General features: G+C 51.8%; 1 protein-coding gene across 2 annotated transcripts in view; it reads left to right on the top strand.

Annotated features, from left to right (window-relative positions):
- LOC144130047 (uncharacterized) overlaps positions 1-19,895 on the top strand; it is an 836,651-nt gene that overhangs the window by 478,082 nt on the left and 338,674 nt on the right. The gene's annotated exons all lie outside the window — the stretch shown is intronic.

Here is a 19,895-nt window from a genome sequence, read left to right as displayed (position 1 = left end):
CGCGTCCAAGCAAGCAGTCCTCGGTGAGCTTCAACTTTTCGGTATAACGGCGCTGGTAACGATTTGCAGAACCAGGCAAAGCAGATAGTTAGGTGATGGTTCCAGTTCGTCGTCGCTACTGTCATATGGTGAAGATAGCTAGTGATTGCAGTTACATGGGCTGGTAACGCTACGTAACTGCTGCCGTTGATTGCAGATTCCCTATGTATTTGATAATCACGTCCCCAGGCGTCGGATGTGAGGTATGGCCGCACATCCAAGCAAGGAGTGCATGGTCAGCTGGAACCTTTCGGTATAACGGGGCAGAGAACGACAAGGAGAACCAAGCAAAGCAGAATGTTAGGTGATGTTTCCAGTGCGTTGTCGCTACTGCCAGGCTGTTAGGAGAGCGAGTGATTGCAGTTATATGGGCAGGCTGTGCAACTTAACTGCTGCCGGTGCTTGCAGATTCCCTGTGTATTTGACAATCAGGTCCCCTGGCGTCTGTTGTCAGGTAAAGACGCGCATCCAAGCAAGGAGTGCTCGGTGAGCTGGAACGCTTCAGTATAACGGGGCAGAGAACGACGTGCAGAACCAAGCGAAGCCGAATGTTAGGCGATGTTTCCAGTTCGTCGTCGCCACTGCCAGTGGTGAGGATAGCGAGTGATTGCAGTTATATGGGCAGGCTGCGCTAGGCAACTGCAGCCGTTTTTGCAGATTCCCTGCGTATTTTGCAATCACGTCCCCTGGCGTCGGTTGTCAGGTATGGCCGCGCATCCAAGCAAGGAATGCTCGGTCAGCTGGAACCTCTCGGTATAACGGGGCAGAGAACGACGTGCAGAAAGAAAGCAAAGCCGAATGTTAGGCAATGTTTCCAGTGCGTCGTCGCTACTGCCGAGTGGTGAGGACAGCGAGTGATTGCAGTTATATGGGCAGGCTGCGCAACTTAACTGCAGCCGGTGCTGGCAGATTCCCTGTGTGTTTGACAGTCAGGTCCCCTGGCGTCTGTTGTCAGGTATAGACGCGCATCTGAGCAAGGAGTGCTCGGTGAGCTGGAACGTTTCAGTATAACGGGGCCGAGAACGACATGCAGAACCAAGCAAAGCCGAATGTTAGGCGATATTTCCAGTGCGTCTTCGCTACTGCCAAGTGGTGAGGATAGCGAGTGATTGCAGTTATATGGGCAGGCTGCGCTACGCAACTGCAGCCGTTTTTGCAGATTCCCTGTGTATTTGGCAATCACGTCCCATGGCGTCGGTTGACAGGTATGTACGCGCATCCAAGAGAGGAGTGCTTGGTCAGCTGGAAATTTTCTGTATAACAGGGCAGAGAACGACATGCAGAACCAAGAAAAGCCGAACATCAGGCAATGTTTCCAGTGCGTCGCCGCTGCTGTCAAGTGGAGAGGATAGCAAGTGATTGCAGTTAAATGGGCAGGTTGCGCTACGCAACTGCAGCCGGTTTTGCAGATTCCCTGTGTATTTCTCAATTACGTCCCCTGGCGCCTGTTGTCTGGTATGGACGGGCGTACAAGCAAGGAGTGCTGGGTGAGCTGGAACTTTTCGGCATAACGGGGCAGAGAACGACATGCAGAACCAAGCAAAGCCGAATGTTAGGCGATGTTTCCAGTGCGTCGTCGCTACTGCCAAGTGGTGAGGATAGCGAGTGATTGATGTTATATGGGCAGGCTGCGCTACGCAACTGCAGCCGTTTTTGCCGATTCCCTGTGTATTTGGCAATCACGTCCCCTGGCGTCGGTTGACAGGTATGTACGCGCATCCAAGAGAGGAGTGCTCGGTCAGCTGGAAATTTTCTGTATAACGGGGCAGAGAACGACATGCAGAACCATGAAAAGCCGAACATCAGGCAATGTTTCCAGTGCGTCGCCGCTGCTGTCAAGTGGAGAGGATAGCAAGTGATTGCAGTTATATGGGCAGGTTGCGCTACGCAACTGCAGCCGGTTTTGCAGATTCCCTGTGTATTTCTCAATTACGTCCCCTGGCGTCTGTTGTTTGGTATGGACGCGCATCCAAGCAAGGAGTACTCGGTCAGCTGGAACGTTTCCGTATAACTGGGTAGAGAACGACATGCAGAACCAAGCAAAGCCGACTGTTGTAGGCGATGTTTCCAGTGCGTCGTCGCTACTGCCAAGTTGTGAGGATAGCGAGTGACTGCAGTTATATGGGCAGGCTGCACAACTTAACTGCTGCCTGTGCTTACAGATTCCCCGTGTATTTGATAATCACGTCCACTGGCGTCGGTTGTCAGGTATGGACGCGCATGCATGCAAGGAGTGCTCGGTAAGCTGGAACGTTTCAGTATAACGGGGCAGAGAACGACATGCAGAACCAAGCGAAGCCGAATGTTAGGCGATGTTTCCAGTACGTCGTCGTAACTGCCAAGTGGTGAGGATAGCGAGTGATTGCAGTTTTATGGGCAGGCTGCGCTACGCAACTGCAGCCGTTTTTGGAGATTCCCTGCGTATTTCGCAATCACGTCCCCTGGCGTCGGTTGTCAGGTATGGCCGCGATCCAAGCAAGGAATGCTCGGTCAGCTGGAACCTTTCGGTATAACGGGGCAGAGAACGACATGCAGAACCAAGCAAAGCCGAACATTCGGCGGTGTTTCCAGTGCGTTGTCGCTACTGTCAAGTGGTGAGGAGAGCAAGTGATTGCAGTTGTATGGGTAGGCTGTGTACCTTATCTGCTGCCGGTACATGCAGATTCCCTGTGTATTTCATAATCGCGTCCTCTGGCGTCGGTTGTCAGGTATTGACGCGCCTCCAAGCAAGGAGTGCTCGGTCAGCTGGAAACTTTCCGTATAACGGGGTAGAGAACGACATGCAGAACCAAGCTAAGCCGAACGTTGGGCGATGTTTCTAGTGCGTCGTCGCTACTGCCATGTGGTGAAGATAGCTAGTGATTGCAGTTACATGGGCAGGCTGCGTTACGTAACTACTGCCGGCATTCGCATATTCTCAGTTTATTTGATAATCATATCCCCTGGCGTCAGTTGTCAGGAATGGCCGCGCATCCAATCAAGGACTGCTCAGTCAGCTGGAACCTTTCGGTATAACGGGGCAGGGAATGGTTTTCAGAACCAGGCAAAGCAGAATTTTAGGCGGTTTCTAGAGCGTCAATGCGACTGCCATGTTGTGAGGATAGCGAGTTATTGCAGTTATATAGGCAGGCTGCGCAACTTAATTCTGCCGGTGCTTGCAGACTCCCTCTGCAGAATCACGTCCTCTGGAGTTTGTTGTCAGGTATGGACGCGCATCCAAGCAAGGATTGCTCGGTCAGCTGGAACCTTGCGGTATAACGGGGCAGGGAATGATTTGCAGAACCGGGCAAAGCAGAATGTTAGGCGGTTTCCAGTGCGTCGATGCTACTGCCAAGTGGTGAGGATAGCGAGTGGTTGCAGTTATATGGGCAGGCTGCGTTACGTAACGACTGCCGGCAATTGCAGATTCTCTGTTTATTTGATAATCACGTCCCCTGGCGTCGGCTGTCAGGTATGGCCGCGCATCCAAGCAAGGGGTGCTCGGTCAGCTGGAACCTTTCGGTATAACGGGGCAGGGAACCATTTGCAGAACCAGGCGAAGCAGAATGTTAGGCGGTTTCCAGAGCGTCGATGCTACAGTCAAGTGGTGAGGATAGCGAGTGATTGCAGTTTTATGGGCAGGCTGCGCAACTTAACTGCTGCCGGTGCTTGCAGATTTCCTGTGTATTTGATAATGACTTCCTCTGGCGTCGGTTGTCAGGTACGGCCGCGCATGCAAGCAACGACTGCTCAGTCAGCTAGAACATTTCGGTATAACGGGGCAAGGAATGATTTGCAGAACCAGGCAAAGCCGAATGTTAGACAATGTTGCCAGTGCGTCGTCGCTACTGCCGAGTGGTGAGTACAGCGAGTGATTGCAGTTACATGGGCAGGCTTCGAAACGTAACTGCTGCCGTTGGTTGCAGATTCCCTGTGTATGTGACAATCACGACCCCTGGCTTCGGTTGACAGGTATGGACGCGCGTACAAGCAAGGAGTGCTCGGTCAGCTGGAACCTCTCGGTATAACGGGGCAGAGAACGACATGCAAAGCCAAGCAAATCCGAATGTTAGGCGTTGTTTCCAGTGCGTCGTCGCTACTGCCGGCTGTTAGGATAGCGAGTAATTGCAGTTATATGGGCTGGCTGCACAACTTAACTGCTGCCGGTACTTGCAGATTCCCTGTGTATTTGACAATCAGGTACCGTGGCGTCTGTTGTCAAGTATGGACGCGCATCCAAGCAAGGTGTACTCGGTCAGCTGGAGCCTTTCCGTATAACTGGACAGAGGACGACATGCAGAACCATGCAAAGCAGAATGTTAGGCGATGTTTCCAGTGCGTCGTCGCTACTGCCAAGTGGTGAGGATAGCGAGTGATTGCAGTTGTATGGGAAGGCTGCGCTACGCAGGTGTCAGGCTGCGCAGGTGTCAGCACCTGCGCTTGTAAGCGGTTCGAGCTTCAGTGGTATCAGATGGCTACGGTGGTGTGGTTTTTGTTACGAATTTCCTTACTTTGCAGAACGCGTAATTCTCAAGTGTGCACTGTAGCTAAGCGTTCCTTTGCTTTTTGTTTTCATAGAAAGGGCCGGCACGGTATAAGATTATCTTGTAAGCGGTTGGTTCTTGTGTGGTCTGTTTATCGCCTGGGTAGATTGTCACGTGCCATATTGATCAGATTTGAAGTGCGTTGGGAATCGCTATATATATTTGCCTTGTATTCCTTCCTTTAGTAAAGTTGTAAGTCTGCGCTAGTGTGTCTCTGCCTCCCTTTCGTCCGTGTTCTTGTTGCGCAGTTCGTCTTTTTTGCATTATGATCAACCAACTAGCCCGACAAGTCATGTTGCAACTGCAGCCGTTTTTGCAGATTCCCTGTGTATTTGGCAATCACGTCCCCTGGTGTCGGCTGACAGGTATGTACGCGGATCCAAGAGAGGAGTGCACGGTGAACTGGAAATTCTTGCGTATAACGGGGTAGAGAACGACATGCATACCAAGCAAAGCAGAATGTTAGGCGAGATTTCCAGTTCGTCGTCACTACTGCCAGGCGAGTGATTGCAGTTATATGGGCAGGCTGCACAACTTAACTGCTGCCGGTACTTGCAGATTCCCTGTGTATTTGACAATCAGGTACCCTGGCGTCTGTTGTCAGGAATGGACGCGCATCCAAGCAAGGAGTACTCGGTCATTTGGAACCTTTTGCGTATAACTGGACAGAGAACGACATGCAGAACCAAGCAAAGCAGAATGTTAGGCGATGTTTCCAGTGCGTCGTCGCTACTGCCAAGTGGTGAGGATAGCGAGTGCTTGCAGTTATATGGGCAGGCTGCGCAACGTAACTGCTGTCGGAGCTTGCAGATTCCCTGTGCATTTGATAATCACGTCATCTGGCGTCGGTTGACAGGTATGGACGCGCATTCAAGAGAGGAGTGCTCGGTCAGCTGGAAATTTTCTGTATAACGGGGCAGAGAACCACTTGCAGCGCCAAGAAAAGCCGATCATCACGCGATGTTTCCAGTGCGTCGTCGCTGCTGTCAAGTGGTGATGATAGCAAGTGATTGCAGTTATATGGGCAGGCTGCGCTACGTAACTGCTGCCGGTGCTTGCAGACTCCCTGTGTATTTGATAATCACGTCCACTGGCGTCGGTTGTCAGGTGTGAATGCGCATCCAGGCAAGGAGTCTTTGGAGAGCTGGAACCTTTCAGTATAACAGGGGAGAGAACGACATGCAGAACCGAGCAATGCCGACTGGTAGGCGATGTTTCCAGTGCGTTGTCGCTACTGCCAAGTGGTGAGGATAGCGAGTGATTGCAGTTATATGGGCAGGCTGCGCAACTTAACTGCTATCGGTGCTTGCAGATTCCCTGTGTATTTGACAATCAGGTCCCCTGGCGTCTGTTGTCAGGTATGAACACGCATCCAAGCAAGGATTGCTCGGTGAGCTGGAACGCTTCAGTATAACGGGGCAGAGAACGACATGCAGAACCAAGCGAAGCCGAATGTTAGGCGATGTATCCAGTACGTCGTCGTAACTGCCAAGTGGTGAGGATAGCGAGTGATTGCAGTTATAGGGGCAGGCTGCGCGGCGCAACTGCAGCCGTTTTTGCAGCTTCCCTGCGTATTTCGCAATCGCGTCCTCTGGCGTCGGTTGTCAGGTATGTACGCGCATCCAAGAGAGGAGTACTCGGTGAACTGGAAATTTTCCGTATAACGGGGCAGAGCACGACATGCAGAACCAAGCAAAGCCGAACATTCGGCGGTGTTTCCAGTGCGTTGTCGCTACTGTCAAGTGGTGAGGAGAGCAAGTGATTGCAGTTGTATGGGTAGGCTGTGTACCTTATCTGCTGCCGGTACATGCAGATTCCCTGTGTATTTCATAATCGCGTCCTCTGGCCTCGGTTGTCAGGTATTGACGCGCCTCCAAGCAAGGAGTGCTCGGTCAGCTGGAAAGTTTCCGTATAACGGGGTAGAGAACGACATGCAGAACCAAGCTAAGCCGAACGTTGGGCGATGTTTCTAGTGCGTCGTCGCTACTGCCATGTGGTGAAGATAGCTAGTGATTGCAGTTACATGGGCAGGCTGCGTTACGTAACTACTGCCGGCATTCGCATATTCTCAGTTTATTTGATAATCATATCCCCTGGCGTCAGTTGTCAGGAATGGCCGCGCATCCAATCAAGGACTGCTCAGTCAGCTGGAACCTTTCGGTATAACGGGGCAGGGAATGATTTTCAGAACCAGGCAAAGCAGAATTTTAGGCGGTTTCTAGAGCGTCAATGCGACTGCCATGTTGTGAGGATAGCGAGTTATTGCAGTTATATAGGCAGGCTGCGCAACTTAATTCTGCCGGTGCTTGCAGACTCCCTCTGCAGAATCACGTCCTCTGGAGTTTGTTGTCAGGTATGGACGCGCATCCAAGCAAGGAGTGCTCGGTCAGCTGGAACCTTGCGGTATAACGGGGCAGGGAATGATTTGCAGAACCGGGCAAAGCAGAATGTTAGGCGGTTTCCAGTGCGTCGTCGCTACTGCCAAGTGGTGAGGATAGCGAGTGCTTGCAGTTATATGGGCAGGCTGCGCAACGTAACTGATGTCGGAGCTTGCAGATTCCCTGTGCATTTGATAATCACGTCATCTGGCGTCGGTTGACAGGTATGGACGCGCATTCAAGAGAGGAGTGCTCGGTCAGCTGGAAATTTTCTGTATAACGGGGCAGAGAACCACTTGCAGCGCCAAGAAAAGCCGATCATCACGCGATGTTTCCAGTGCGTCGTCGCTGCTGTCAAGTGGTGATGATAGCAAGTGATTGCAGTTATATGGGCAGGCTGCGCTACGTAACTGCTGCCGGTGCTTGCAGACTCCCTGTGTATTTGATAATCACGTCCACTGGCGTCGGTTGTCAGGTATGAATGCGCATCCAGGCAAGGAGTCTTTGTAGAGCTGGAACCTTTCAGTATAACAGGGGAGAGAACGACATGCAGAACCGAGCAATGCCGAATGGTAGGCGATGTTTCCAGTGCGTTGTCGCTACTGCCAAGTGGTGAGGATAGCGAGTGATTGCAGTTATATGGGCAGGCTGCGCTACGTAACTGCTGCCGTTGGTTGCAGATTCCCTGTGTATTTGACAATCACGTCCCCTGGCGTCAGTTGTCAGGTACGGACGCGCATAAAAGAAAGGAGTGTTCGGACAGCAGGAACTTTTCGTTATAACGGGGCAGGGAACGACATGCAGAACCAAGCAGTGCCGAACGTTAGACGATGTTTCTAGTGCGTCGTCGCTACTGCCAAGTGGCAAGGATAACGAGTGATTGCAGTTATATGGGCACGCAGCGCTACGTAACTGCTGCCGTTGGTTGCAGATTCCCTGTGTATTTGATAATCACGTCCCCTGGCGTCGGTTGTCAGGAATGGCCGCGCATCCAAGCAAGGAGTGCTTGTTCAGCTGGAACCTTTCGTAACAACGGGGTTGGTAACGATTTGCAGAACCAGGCAAAGCAGAATGTTTGGTGATGGTTTCAGTTCGTCGTCGCTACTGCTATGTGTTGAAGATAGCGAGTGATTGCAGTCATATGGGCAAATTGCGCAACTTAACTGCTGCCGGTGCTTGCAGATTCCCTGTGTATTTGATAATCTGTCCCCTGGCGCCAGTTTTAAGGTATGGACGCGCATCCAAGCAAGGAGTACTCGGTCAGCAGGAACCTTTCCGTATAACTGGGCAGAGAACGACATGCAGAACCAAGCAAAGCAGAATGTTGGGCGATGTTTCCAGTTCGTCGTCGCTACTGCCAGGCTGTTAGGATAGCGAGTGATTGCAGTTACATGGGCAGGCAGCGCTACGTAACTGCTGCCATTGGTTGCAGATTCCCTGTGTATTTGATAAACACGTCCCCTGGCGTCGGTTGTCAGGTATGGCCGCGCATCCAAGCAAGGAGTGCTTGGTCAGCTGAAACCTTTTGGTACAACGGGGCTAGTAACGATTTGCAGAACCAGGCAATGCAGAGTGTTAGGCGAAAGTTCCAGTTCGTTGTCGCTACTGCCATGTGGTGAGAATAGCGTGTGATTGCAGTTATATGGGCAGGTTGCGCAACTTAACTGCTATCGGTGCTTGCAGATTCCCTGTGTATTTGACAATCAGGTCCCCTGGCGTCTGTTGTCAGGTATGGACACGCATCCAAGCAAGGATTGCTCGGTGAGCTGGAACGCTTCAGTCTAACGGGGCAGAGAACGACATGCAGAACCAAGCGAAGCCGAATGTTAGGCGATGTATCCAGTACGTCGTCGTAACTGCCAAGTGGTGAGGATAGCGAGTGATTGCAGTTATAGTGGCAGGCTGCGCTGCGCAACTGCAGCCGTTTTTGCAGCTTCCCTGCGTATTTCGCAATCGCGTCCTCTGGTGTCGGTTGTCAGGTATGTACGCGCATCCAAGAGAGGAGTACTCGGTGAACTGGAAATTTTCCGTATAACGGGGCAGAGCACGACATGCAGAACCAAGCAAAGCCGAACATTCGGCGGTGTTTCCAGTGCGTTGTCGCTACTGCCAAGTGGTGAGGAGAGCAAGTGATTGCAGTTGTATGGGTAGGCTGTGTACCTTATCTGCTGCCGGCACATGCAGATTCCCTGTGTATTTCATAATCGCGTCCTCTGGCGTCGGTTGTCAGGTATGGACGCGCCTCCAAGCAAGGAGTGCTCGGTCAGCTGGAACCTTGCGGTATAACGGGGCAGGGAATGATTTGCAGAACCAGGCAAAGCAGAATGTTAGGCGGTTTCCAGTGCGTCGATGCTACTGCCAAGTGGTGAGGATAGCGAGTGGTTGCAGTTATATGGGCAGGCTGCGTTACGTAACGACTGACGGCAATTGCAGATTCTCTGTTTATTTGATAATCACGTCCCCTGGCGTCGGCTGTCAGGTATGGCCGCGCATCCAAGCAAGGGGTGCTCGGTCAGCTGGAACCTTTCGGTATAACGGGGCAGGGAATGATTTGGAGAACCAGGAACAGGAGAAAGTCAGGCAATGCTTCCAGTGCGTTTTCAGGTTTGCCAAGTGTTGAGGATTGCGATTGATTGCAGTTTCATGGACAGGGTGCGCAACATGACTGCTGCCGGTGCTTGCAAATTCGCTGTGTATTTGATAATCACGTCCACTGGTGTCTGTTGTCAGGTATGAATGCGCATCCAGGCAAGGAGTCTTTGGAGAGCTGGAACCTTTCAGTGTAACAGGGGAGAGAATGACATGCAGAACCGAGCAATGCCGAATGGTAGGCGATGCTTCCATTGCGTCGTCGCTACTGCGAAGTGGTGAGGATAGCGAGTGATTGCAGTTACATGGGCTGGTAACGCTACGTAACTGCTGCCGTTCATTGCAGATTCCCTTTGTATTTGATAATCACGTCCCCAGGCGTCGGTTGTGAGGTATGGCCGCGCATCCAAGCAAGGAGTGCATGGTCAGCTGGAACCTTTCGGAATAACGGGCCTGAAAACGATTCGCAGAACCAGGGAAAGCAGATTGTTAGGCGATGTTTCCAATGCGTCGTCGCTACTGCCGGCTGTTAGGATAGCGAGTAATTGCAGTTATATGGGCAGGCTGCACAACTTAACTGCTGCCTGTACTTGCAGATTCCCTGTGTATTCGACAATCAGGTACCCTGGCGTCTGTTGTCAGGTACGGACGCGCATCCAAGCAAGGAGTACTCGGTCAGCTGGAACCTTTCCGTATAACTGCACGGAAATCGACATGCAGAACCAAGCAAAGCAGAATGTTAGGCGATGTTTCCAGTGCGTCGTCGCTACTGCCATGTGGTGAGGATAGCGAGTGATTGCAGTTGTATGGGAAGGCTGCGCTACGCCACTGCAGCCGTTTTTTTAGATTCCCTGTGTATTTGGCAATCACGTCCCCTGGTGTCGTCTGACAGGTATGTACGCGGATCCAAGAGGGGAGTGGTTGGTGAACTGGAAATTCTTGCGTATAACGGGATAGAGAACGACATGCATACCAAGCAAAGCAGAATGTTAGGAGATGTTTCCAGTGCGTCGTAACTACTGCCAGGCGAGTGATTGCAGTTATATGGGCAGGCTGCGCAACTTAACTGTTGCCGGTGCTTGCAGATTCCCTGTGTATTTAACAATCAGGTACCCTGGCGTCGGTTGTCAGGAATGAATGTCCAAGCAAGGAGTGCACGGTGAGCTGGAACGTTTCGGTATAACGAAGTAGAGAACGACATGCAGAACCAAGCAAAGCCGAATGTTAGGCGATGTTTCCAGTGCGTGGTCGCTACTGTCAAGTTGTGAGTATAGCGAGAGACTGCAGTTATAAGGGCAGGCTGCGCTATATAAATGCAGCTGTTTTTGCAGATTCTCTATGAATTTTGCGATCACGTCCCCTGGCGTCGGATGTCAGGTATGGCCGCGCATCTAAGCAAGGAATGCTCGGTGAGCTGGAACCTTTCGGTATAACGGGGCAGAGAACGACATGCAGAAAGATAGCAAAGCCGAATGTTAGACAATGTTTCCAGTGCGTCGTCGCTACTGCCGAGTGGTGAGTACAGCGAATGATTGCAGTTATATGGGCAGGCTTCGCAACGTAACTGCTGCCGTTGGTTGCAGATTCCCTGTGTATGTGACAATCACGACCCCTGGCTTCGGTTGACAGGTATGCACGCGCGTACAAGCAAGGAGTGCTCGGTCAGCTGCAACCTCTCGGTATAACGGGGCAGAGAACGACATGCAAAGCCAAGCAAATCCGAATGTTAGGCGTAGTTTCCAGTGCGTCCTCGCTACTGTCAAGTGGTGATGATAGCAAGTGATTGCAGTTATATGGGCAGGCTGCGCTACGTAACTGCCGCCGTTGGTTGCAGATTCCCTGTGTATTTGACAACCACATCGCCAGGCGTCGGTTGTCAGGTATGGACGCGCATACAAGCAAGGAGTCTTTGGAGAGCTTGAACCATTCAGTGTAACAGGGGAGAGAACGACATGCAGAACCGAGCAATGCCGAATGGTAGGCGATGCTTCCATTGCGTCGTCGCTACTGCGAAGTGGTGAGGATAACGAGTGATTGCAGTTACATGGGCTGGTAACGCTACGTAACTGCTGCCGTTCATTGCAGATTCCCTATGTATTTGATAATCACGTCTCAGGCGTCGGTTGTGAGGTATGGCCGCGCATCCAAGCAAGGAGTGCATGGTCAGCTGGAACCTTTCGGAATAACGGGCCTGAAAACGATTCGCAGAACCAGGGAAAGCAGATTGTTAGGCGATGTTTCCAGTGCGTCGTCGCTACTGCCGGCTGTTATAATAGCGAGTAATTGCAGTTATATGGGCAGGCTGCACAACTTAACTGCTGCCTGTACTTGCAGATTCCCTGTGTATTCGACAATCAGGTACCCTGGCGTCTGTTGTCAGGTATGGACGCGCATCCAAGCAAGGAGTACTCGGTCAGCTGGAACCTTTCCGTATAACTGCACAGAAATCGACATGCAGAACCAAGCAAAGCAGAATGTTAGGCGATGTTTCCAGTGCGTCGTCGCTACTGCCATGTGGTGAGGATAGCGAGTGATTGCAGTTGTATGGGAAGGCTGCGCTACGCAACTGCAGCCGTTTTTTTAGATTCCCTGTGTATTTGGCAATCACGTCCCCTGGTGTCGGCTGACAGGTATGTACGCGGATCCAAGAGAGGAGTGGTCGGTGAACTGGAAATTCTTGCGTATAACGGGATAGAGAACGACATGCATACCAAGCAAAGCAGAATGTTAGGAGATGTTTCCAGTGCGTCGTCACTACTGCCAGGCGAGTGATTGCAGTTATATGGTCAGGCTGCGCAACTTAACTGCTGCCGGTGCTTGCAGATTCCCTGTGTATTTGACAAACAGGTACCCTGGCGTCGGTTGTCAGGAATGAATGTCCAAGCAAGGAGTGCACGGTGAGCTGGAACGTTTCGGTATAACGGGGTAGAAAACGACATGCAGAACCAAGCAAAGCCGAATGTTAGGCGATGTTTCCAGTGCGTCGTCGCTACTGTCAAGTTGTGAGTATAGCGAGTGATTGCAGTTATAAGGGCAGGCAGCGCTATATAAATGCAGCTGTTTTTGCAGTTTCTCTATGAATTTGGCGATCACGTCCCCTGGCGTCGGATGTCATGTATGGCCGCGCATCTAAGCAAGGAATGCTCGGTGAGCTGGAACCTTTCTGTATAACGGGGCAGAGAACGACATGCAGAAAGATAGCAAAGCCGAATGTTAGACAATGTTTCCAGTGCGTCGTCGCTACTGCCGATTGGTGAGTACAGCGAGTGATTGCAGTTATATGGGCAGGCTTCGCAACGTAACTGCTGCCGTTGGTTGCAGATTCCCTGTGTATGTGACAATCACGACCCCTGGCTTCGGTTGACAGGTATGGACGCGCGTACAAGCAAGGAGTGCTCGGTCAGCTGCAACCTCTCGGTATAACGGGGCAGAGAACGACATGCAAAGCCAAGCAAATCCGAATGTTAGGCGTTGTTTCCAGTGCGTCCTCGCTACTGTCAAGTGGTGGGGATAGCAAGTGATTGCAGTTATATGGGGAGGCTGCGCTACGTAACTGCTGCCGTTGGTTGCAGATTCCCTGTGTATTTGACAACCACGTCGCCTGGCGTCGGTTGTCAGGTATGGACGCGCATACAAGCAAGGAGTGCTCGGTCAGCTGGAACGTTTCGGTATAACGGGGCAGAGAACGACATGCAGACCCAAGCAAATCCGAACGTTAGGCGATGTTTCCAGTGCGTCGTCGCAACTGTCAAGTGGTCAGGATAGCAAATGATGGCAGTTATAAGGGCAGGCTGCGCACCTTAACTGCTGCCGTTGCTTGCAGATTCCCTGTGTATTTGATAATCACGTCCACTGGCGTCTGTTGTCAGGTATGAATGCGCATCCAGGCAAGGAGTCTTTGGAGAGCTGGAACCTTTCAGTGTAACAGGGGAGAGAACGACATGCAGAACCAAGCCAAGCCGAATGTTAGGCGATGTTTCCAGTGCGTCGTCGCTACTGCCAAGTGGTGAGGATAGCGAGTGATTGCAGTTATATGGGCAGGCTGCGCTACGCAACTGCAGCCGTTTTTGCAGATTCCCTGTGTATTTCACAGTCACGTCCTCTGGCGTCTGTTGTCAGGTATGGACGCGCGTCCAAGCAAGCAGTCCTCGGTGAGCTTCAACTTTTCGGTATAACGGCGCTGGTAACGATTTGCAGAACCAGGCAAAGCAGATAGTTAGGTGATGGTTCCAGTTCGTCGTCGCTACTGTCATATGGTGAAGATAGCTAGTGATTGCAGTTACATGGGCTGGTAACGCTACGTAACTGCTGCCGTTGATTGCAGATTCCCTATGTATTTGATAATCACGTCCCCAGGCGTCGGATGTGAGGTATGGCCGCACATCCAAGCAAGGAGTGCATGGTCAGCTGGAACCTTTCGGTATAACGGGGCAGAGAACGACAAGGAGAACCAAGCAAAGCAGAATGTTAGGTGATGTTTCCAGTGCGTTGTCGCTACTGCCAGGCTGTTAGGAGAGCGAGTGATTGCAGTTATATGGGCAGGCTGTGCAACTTAACTGCTGCCGGTGCTTGCAGATTCCCTGTGTATTTGACAATCAGGTCCCCTGGCGTCTGTTGTCAGGTAAAGACGCGCATCCAAGCAAGGAGTGCTCGGTGAGCTGGAACGCTTCAGTATAACGGGGCAGAGAACGACGTGCAGAACCAAGCGAAGCCGAATGTTAGGCGATGTTTCCAGTTCGTCGTCGCCACTGCCAGTGGTGAGGATAGCGAGTGATTGCAGTTATATGGGCAGGCTGCGCTAGGCAACTGCAGCCGTTTTTGCAGATTCCCTGCGTATTTGGCAATCACGTCCCCTGGCGTCGGTTGTCAGGTATGGCCGCGCATCCAAGCAAGGAATGCTCGGTCAGCTGGAACCTCTCGGTATAACCGGGCAGAGAACGACGTGCAGAAAGAAAGCAAAGCTGAATGTTAGGCAATGTTTCCAGTGCGTCGTCGCTACTGCCGAGTGGTGAGGACAGCGAGTGATTGCAGTTATATGGGCAGGCTGCGCAACTTAACTGCAGCCGGTGCTGGCAGATTCCCTGTGTGTTTGACAGTCAGGTCCCCTGGCGTCTGTTGTCAGGTATAGACGCGCATCTGAGCAAGGAGTGCTCGGTGAGCTGGAACGTTTCAGTATAACGGGGCCGAGAACGACATGCAGAACCAAGCAAAGCCGAATGTTAGGCGATATTTCCAGTGCGTCTTCGCTACTGCCAAGTGGTGAGGATAGCGAGTGATTGCAGTTATATGGGCAGGCTGCGCTACGCAACTGCGGCCGTTTTTGCAGATTCCCTGTGTATTTGGCAATCACGTCCCCTGGCGTCGGTTGACAGGTATGTACGCGCATCCAAAAGAGGAGTGCTTGGTCAGCTGGAAATTTTCTGTATAACAGGGCAGAGAACGACATGCAGAACCAAGAAAAGCCGAACATCAGGCAATGTTTCCAGTGCGTCGCCGCTGCTGTCAAGTGGAGAGGATAGCAAGTGATTGCAGTTAAATGGGCAGGTTGCGCTACGCAACTGCAGCCGGTTTTGCAGATTCCCTGTGTATTTCTCAATTACGTCCCCTGGCGCCTGTTGTCTGGTATGGACGGGCGTACAAGCAAGGAGTGCTGGGTGAGCTGGAACTTTTCGGCATAACGGGGCAGAGAACGACATGCAGAACCAAGCAAAGCCGAATGTTAGGCGATGTTTCCAGTGCGTCGTCGCTACTGCCAAGTGGTGAGGATAGCGAGTGATTGATGTTATATGGGCAGGCTGCGCTACGCAACTGCAGCCGTTTTTGCAGATTCCCTGTGTATTTGGCAATCACGTCCCCTGGCGTCGGTTGACAGGTATGTACGCGCATCCAAGAGAGGAGTGCTCGGTCAGCTGGAAATTTTCTGTATAACGGGGCAGAGAACGACATGCAGAACCATGAAAAGCCGAACATCAGGCAATGTTTCCAGTGCGTCGCCGCTGCTGTCAAGTGGAGAGGATAGCAAGTGATTGCAGTTATATGGGGAGGTTGCGCTACGCAACTGCAGCCGGTTTTGCAGATTCCCTGTGTATTTCTCAATTACGTCCCCTGGCGTCTGTTGTTTGGTATGGACGCGCATCCAAGCAAGGAGTACTCGGTCAGCTGGAACGTTTCCGTATAACTGGGTAGAGAACGACATGCAGAACCAAGCAAAGCCGACTGTTGTAGGCGATGTTTCCAGTGCGTCGTCGCTACTGCCAAGTTGTGAGGATAGCGAGTGACTGCAGTTATATGGGCAGGCTGCACAACTTAACTGCTGCCTGTGCTTACAGATTCCCCGTGTATTTGATAATCACGTCCACTGGCGTCGGTTGTCAGGTATGGACGCGCATGCATGCAAGGAGTGCTCGGTAAGCTGGAACGTTTCAGTATAACGGGGCAGAGAACGACATGCAGAACCAAGCGAAGCCGAATGTTAGGCGATGTTTCCAGTACGTCGTCGTAACTGCCAAGTGGTGAGGATAGCGAGTGATTGCAGTTATATGGGCAGGCTGCGCTACGCAACTGCAGCCGTTTTTGGAGATTCCCTGCGTATTTCGCAATCACGTCCCCTGGCGTCGGTTGTCAGGTATGGCCGCGATCCAAGCAAGGAATGCTCGGTCAGCTGGAACCTTTCGGTATAACGGGGCAGAGAACGACATGCAGAACCAAGCAAAGCCGAACATTCGGCGGTGTTTCCAGTGCGTTGTCGCTACTGTCAAGTGGTGAGGAGAGCAAGTGATTGCAGTTGTATGGGTAGGCTGTGTACCTTATCTGCTGCCGGTACATGCAGATTCCCTGTGTATTTCATAATCGCGTCCTCTGGCGTCGGTTGTCAGGTATTGACGCGCCTCCAAGCAAGGAGTGCTCGGTCAGCTGGAAACTTTCCGTATAACGGGGTAGAGAACGACATGCAGAACCAAGCTAAGCCGAACGTTGGGCGATGTTTCTAGTGCGTCGTCGCTACTGCCATGTGGTGAAGATAGCTAGTGATTGCAGTTACATGGGCAGGCTGCGTTACGTAACTACTGCCGGCATTCGCATATTCTCAGTTTATTTGATAATCATATCCCCTGGCGTCAGTTGTCAGGAATGGCCGCGCATCCAATCAAGGACTGCTCAGTCAGCTGGAACCTTTCGGTATAACGGGGCAGGGAATGATTTTCAGAACCAGGCAAAGCAGAATTTTAGGCGGTTTCTAGAGCGTCAATGCGACTGCCATGTTGTGAGGATAGCGAGTTATTGCAGTTATATAGGCAGGCTGCGCAACTTAATTCTGCCGGTGCTTGCAGACTCCCTCTGCAGAATCACGTCCTCTGGAGTTTGTTGTCAGGTATGGACGCGCATCCAAGCAAGGAGTGCTCGGTCAGCTGGAACCTTGCGGTATAACGGGGCAGGGAATGATTTGCAGAACCGGGCAAAGCAGAATGTTAGGCGGTTTCCAGTGCGTCGATGCTACTGCCAAGTGGTGAGGATAGCGAGTGGTTGCAGTTATATGGGCAGGCTGCGTTACGTAACGACTGCCGGCAATTGCAGATTCTCTGTTTATTTGATAATCACGTCCCCTGGCGTCGGCTGTCAGGTATGGCCGCGCATCCAAGCAAGGGGTGCTCGGTCAGCTGGAACCTTTCGGTATAACGGGGCAGGGAACCATTTGCAGAACCAGGCGAAGCAGAATGTTAGGCGGTTTCCAGAGCGTCGATGCTACTGCCAAGTGGTGAGGATAGCGAGTGATTGCAGTTTTATGGGCAGGCTGCGCAACTTAACTGCTGCCGGTGCTTGCAGATTTCCTGTGTATTTGATAATGACTTCCTCTGGCGTCGGTTGTCAGGTACGGCCGCGCATGCAAGCAACGACTGCTTTGTCAGCTAGAACATTTCGGTATAACGGGGCAAGGAATGATTTGCAGAACCAGGCAAAGCCGAATGTTAGACAATGTTGCCAGTGCGTCGTCGCTACTGCCGAGTGGTGAGTACAGCGAGTGATTGCAGTTACATGGGCAGGCTTCGAAACGTAACTGCTGCCGTTGGTTGCAGATTCCCTGTGTATGTGACAATCACGACCCCTGGCTTCGGTTGACAGGTATGGACGCGCGTACAAGCAAGGAGTGCTCGGTCAGCTGGAACCTCTCGGTATAACGGGGCAGAGAACGACATGCAAAGCCAAGCAAATCCGAATGTTAGGCGTTGTTTCCAGTGCGTCGTCGCTACTGCCGGCTGTTAGGATAGCGAGTAATTGCAGTTATATGGGCTGGCTGCACAACTTAACTGCTGCCGGTACTTGCAGATTCCCTGTGTATTTGACAATCAGGTACCGTGGCGTCTGTTGTCAAGTATGGACGCGCATCCAAGCAAGGTGTACTCGGTCAGCTGGAGCCTTTCCGTATAACTGGACAGAGGACGACATGCAGAACCATGCAAAGCAGAATGTTAGGCGATGTTTCCAGTGCGTCGTCGCTACTGCCAAGTGGTGAGGATAGCGAGTGATTGCAGTTGTATGGGAAGGCTGCGCTACGCAGGTGTCAGGCTGCGCAGGTGTCAGCACCTGCGCTTGTAAGCGGTTCGAGCTTCAGTGGTATCAGATGGCTACGGTGGTGTGGTTTTTGTTACGAATTTCCTTACTTTGCAGAACGCGTAATTCTCAAGTGTGCACTGTAGCTAAGCGTTCCTTTGCTTTTTGTTTTCATAGAAAGGGCCGGCACGGTATAAGATTATCTTGTAAGCGGTTGGTTCTTGTGTGGTCTGTTTATCGCCTGGGTAGATTGTCACGTGCCATATTGATCAGATTTGAAGTGCGTTGGGAATCGCTATATATATTTGCCTTGTATTCCTTCCTTTAGTAAAGTTGTAAGTCTGCGCTAGTGTGTCTCTGCCTCCCTTTCGTCCGTGTTCTTGTTGCGCAGTTCGTCTTTTTTGCATTATGATCAACCAACTAGCCCGACAAGTCATGTTGCAACTGCAGCCGTTTTTGCAGATTCCCTGTGTATTTGGCAATCACGTCCCCTGGTGTCGGCTGACAGGTATGTACGCGGATCCAAGAGAGGAGTGCACGGTGAACTGGAAATTCTTGCGTATAACGGGGTAGAGAACGACATGCATACCAAGCAAAGCAGAATGTTAGGCGAGATTTCCAGTTCGTCGTCACTACTGCCAGGCGAGTGATTGCAGTTATATGGGCAGGCTGCACAACTTAACTGCTGCCGGTACTTGCAGATTCCCTGTGTATTTGACAATCAGGTACCCTGGCGTCTGTTGTCAGGAATGGACGCGCATCCAAGCAAGGAGTACTCGGTCATTTGGAACCTTTTGCGTATAACTGGACAGAGAACGACATGCAGAACCAAGCAAAGCAGAATGTTAGGCGATGTTTCCAGTGCGTCGTCGCTACTGCCAAGTGGTGAGGATAGCGAGTGCTTGCAGTTATATGGGCAGGCTGCGCAACGTAACTGCTGTCGGAGCTTGCAGATTCCCTGTGCATTTGATAATCACGTCATCTGGCGTCGGTTGACAGGTATGGACGCGCATTCAAGAGAGGAGTGCTCGGTCAGCTGGAAATTTTCTGTATAACGGGGCAGAGAACCACTTGCAGCGCCAAGAAAAGCCGATCATCACGCGATGTTTCCAGTGCGTCGTCGCTGCTGTCAAGTGGTGATGATAGCAAGTGATTGCAGTTATATGGGCAGGCTGCGCTACGTAACTGCTGCCGGTGCTTGCAGACTCCCTGTGTATTTGATAATCACGTCCACTGGCGTCGGTTGTCAGGTGTGAATGCGCATCCAGGCAAGGAGTCTTTGGAGAGCTGGAACCTTTCAGTATAACAGGGGAGAGAACGACATGCAGAACCGAGCAATGCCGAATGGTAGGCGATGTTTCCAGTGCGTTGTCGCTACTGCCAAGTGGTGAGGATAGCGAGTGATTGCAGTTATATGGGCAGGCTGCGCAACTTAACTGCTATCGGTGCTTGCAGATTCCCTGTGTATTTGACAATCAGGTCCCCTGGCGTCTGTTGTCAGGTATGAACACGCATCCAAGCAAGGATTGCTCGGTGAGCTGGAACGCTTCAGTATAACGGTGCAGAGAACGACATGCAGAACCAAGCGAAGCCGAATGTTAGGCGATGTATCCAGTACGTCGTCGTAACTGCCAAGTGGTGAGGATAGCGAGTGATTGCAGTTATAGGGGCAGGCTGCGCGGCGCAACTGCAGCCGTTTTTGCAGCTTCCCTGCGTATTTCGCAATCGCGTCCTCTGGCGTCGGTTGTCAGGTATGTACGCGCATCCAAGAGAGGAGTACTCGGTGAACTGGAAATTTTCCGTATAACGGGGCAGAGCA

This window comes from Amblyomma americanum, chromosome 4 (genome assembly GCF_052857255.1).
Source record: "Amblyomma americanum isolate KBUSLIRL-KWMA chromosome 4, ASM5285725v1, whole genome shotgun sequence".
NCBI classification, from domain to species: Eukaryota; Metazoa; Arthropoda; class Arachnida; order Ixodida; family Ixodidae; genus Amblyomma; species Amblyomma americanum.
Note: the sequence above shows the minus strand (reverse complement) of the source record. Positions and strands in the feature narration are given on the sequence as shown.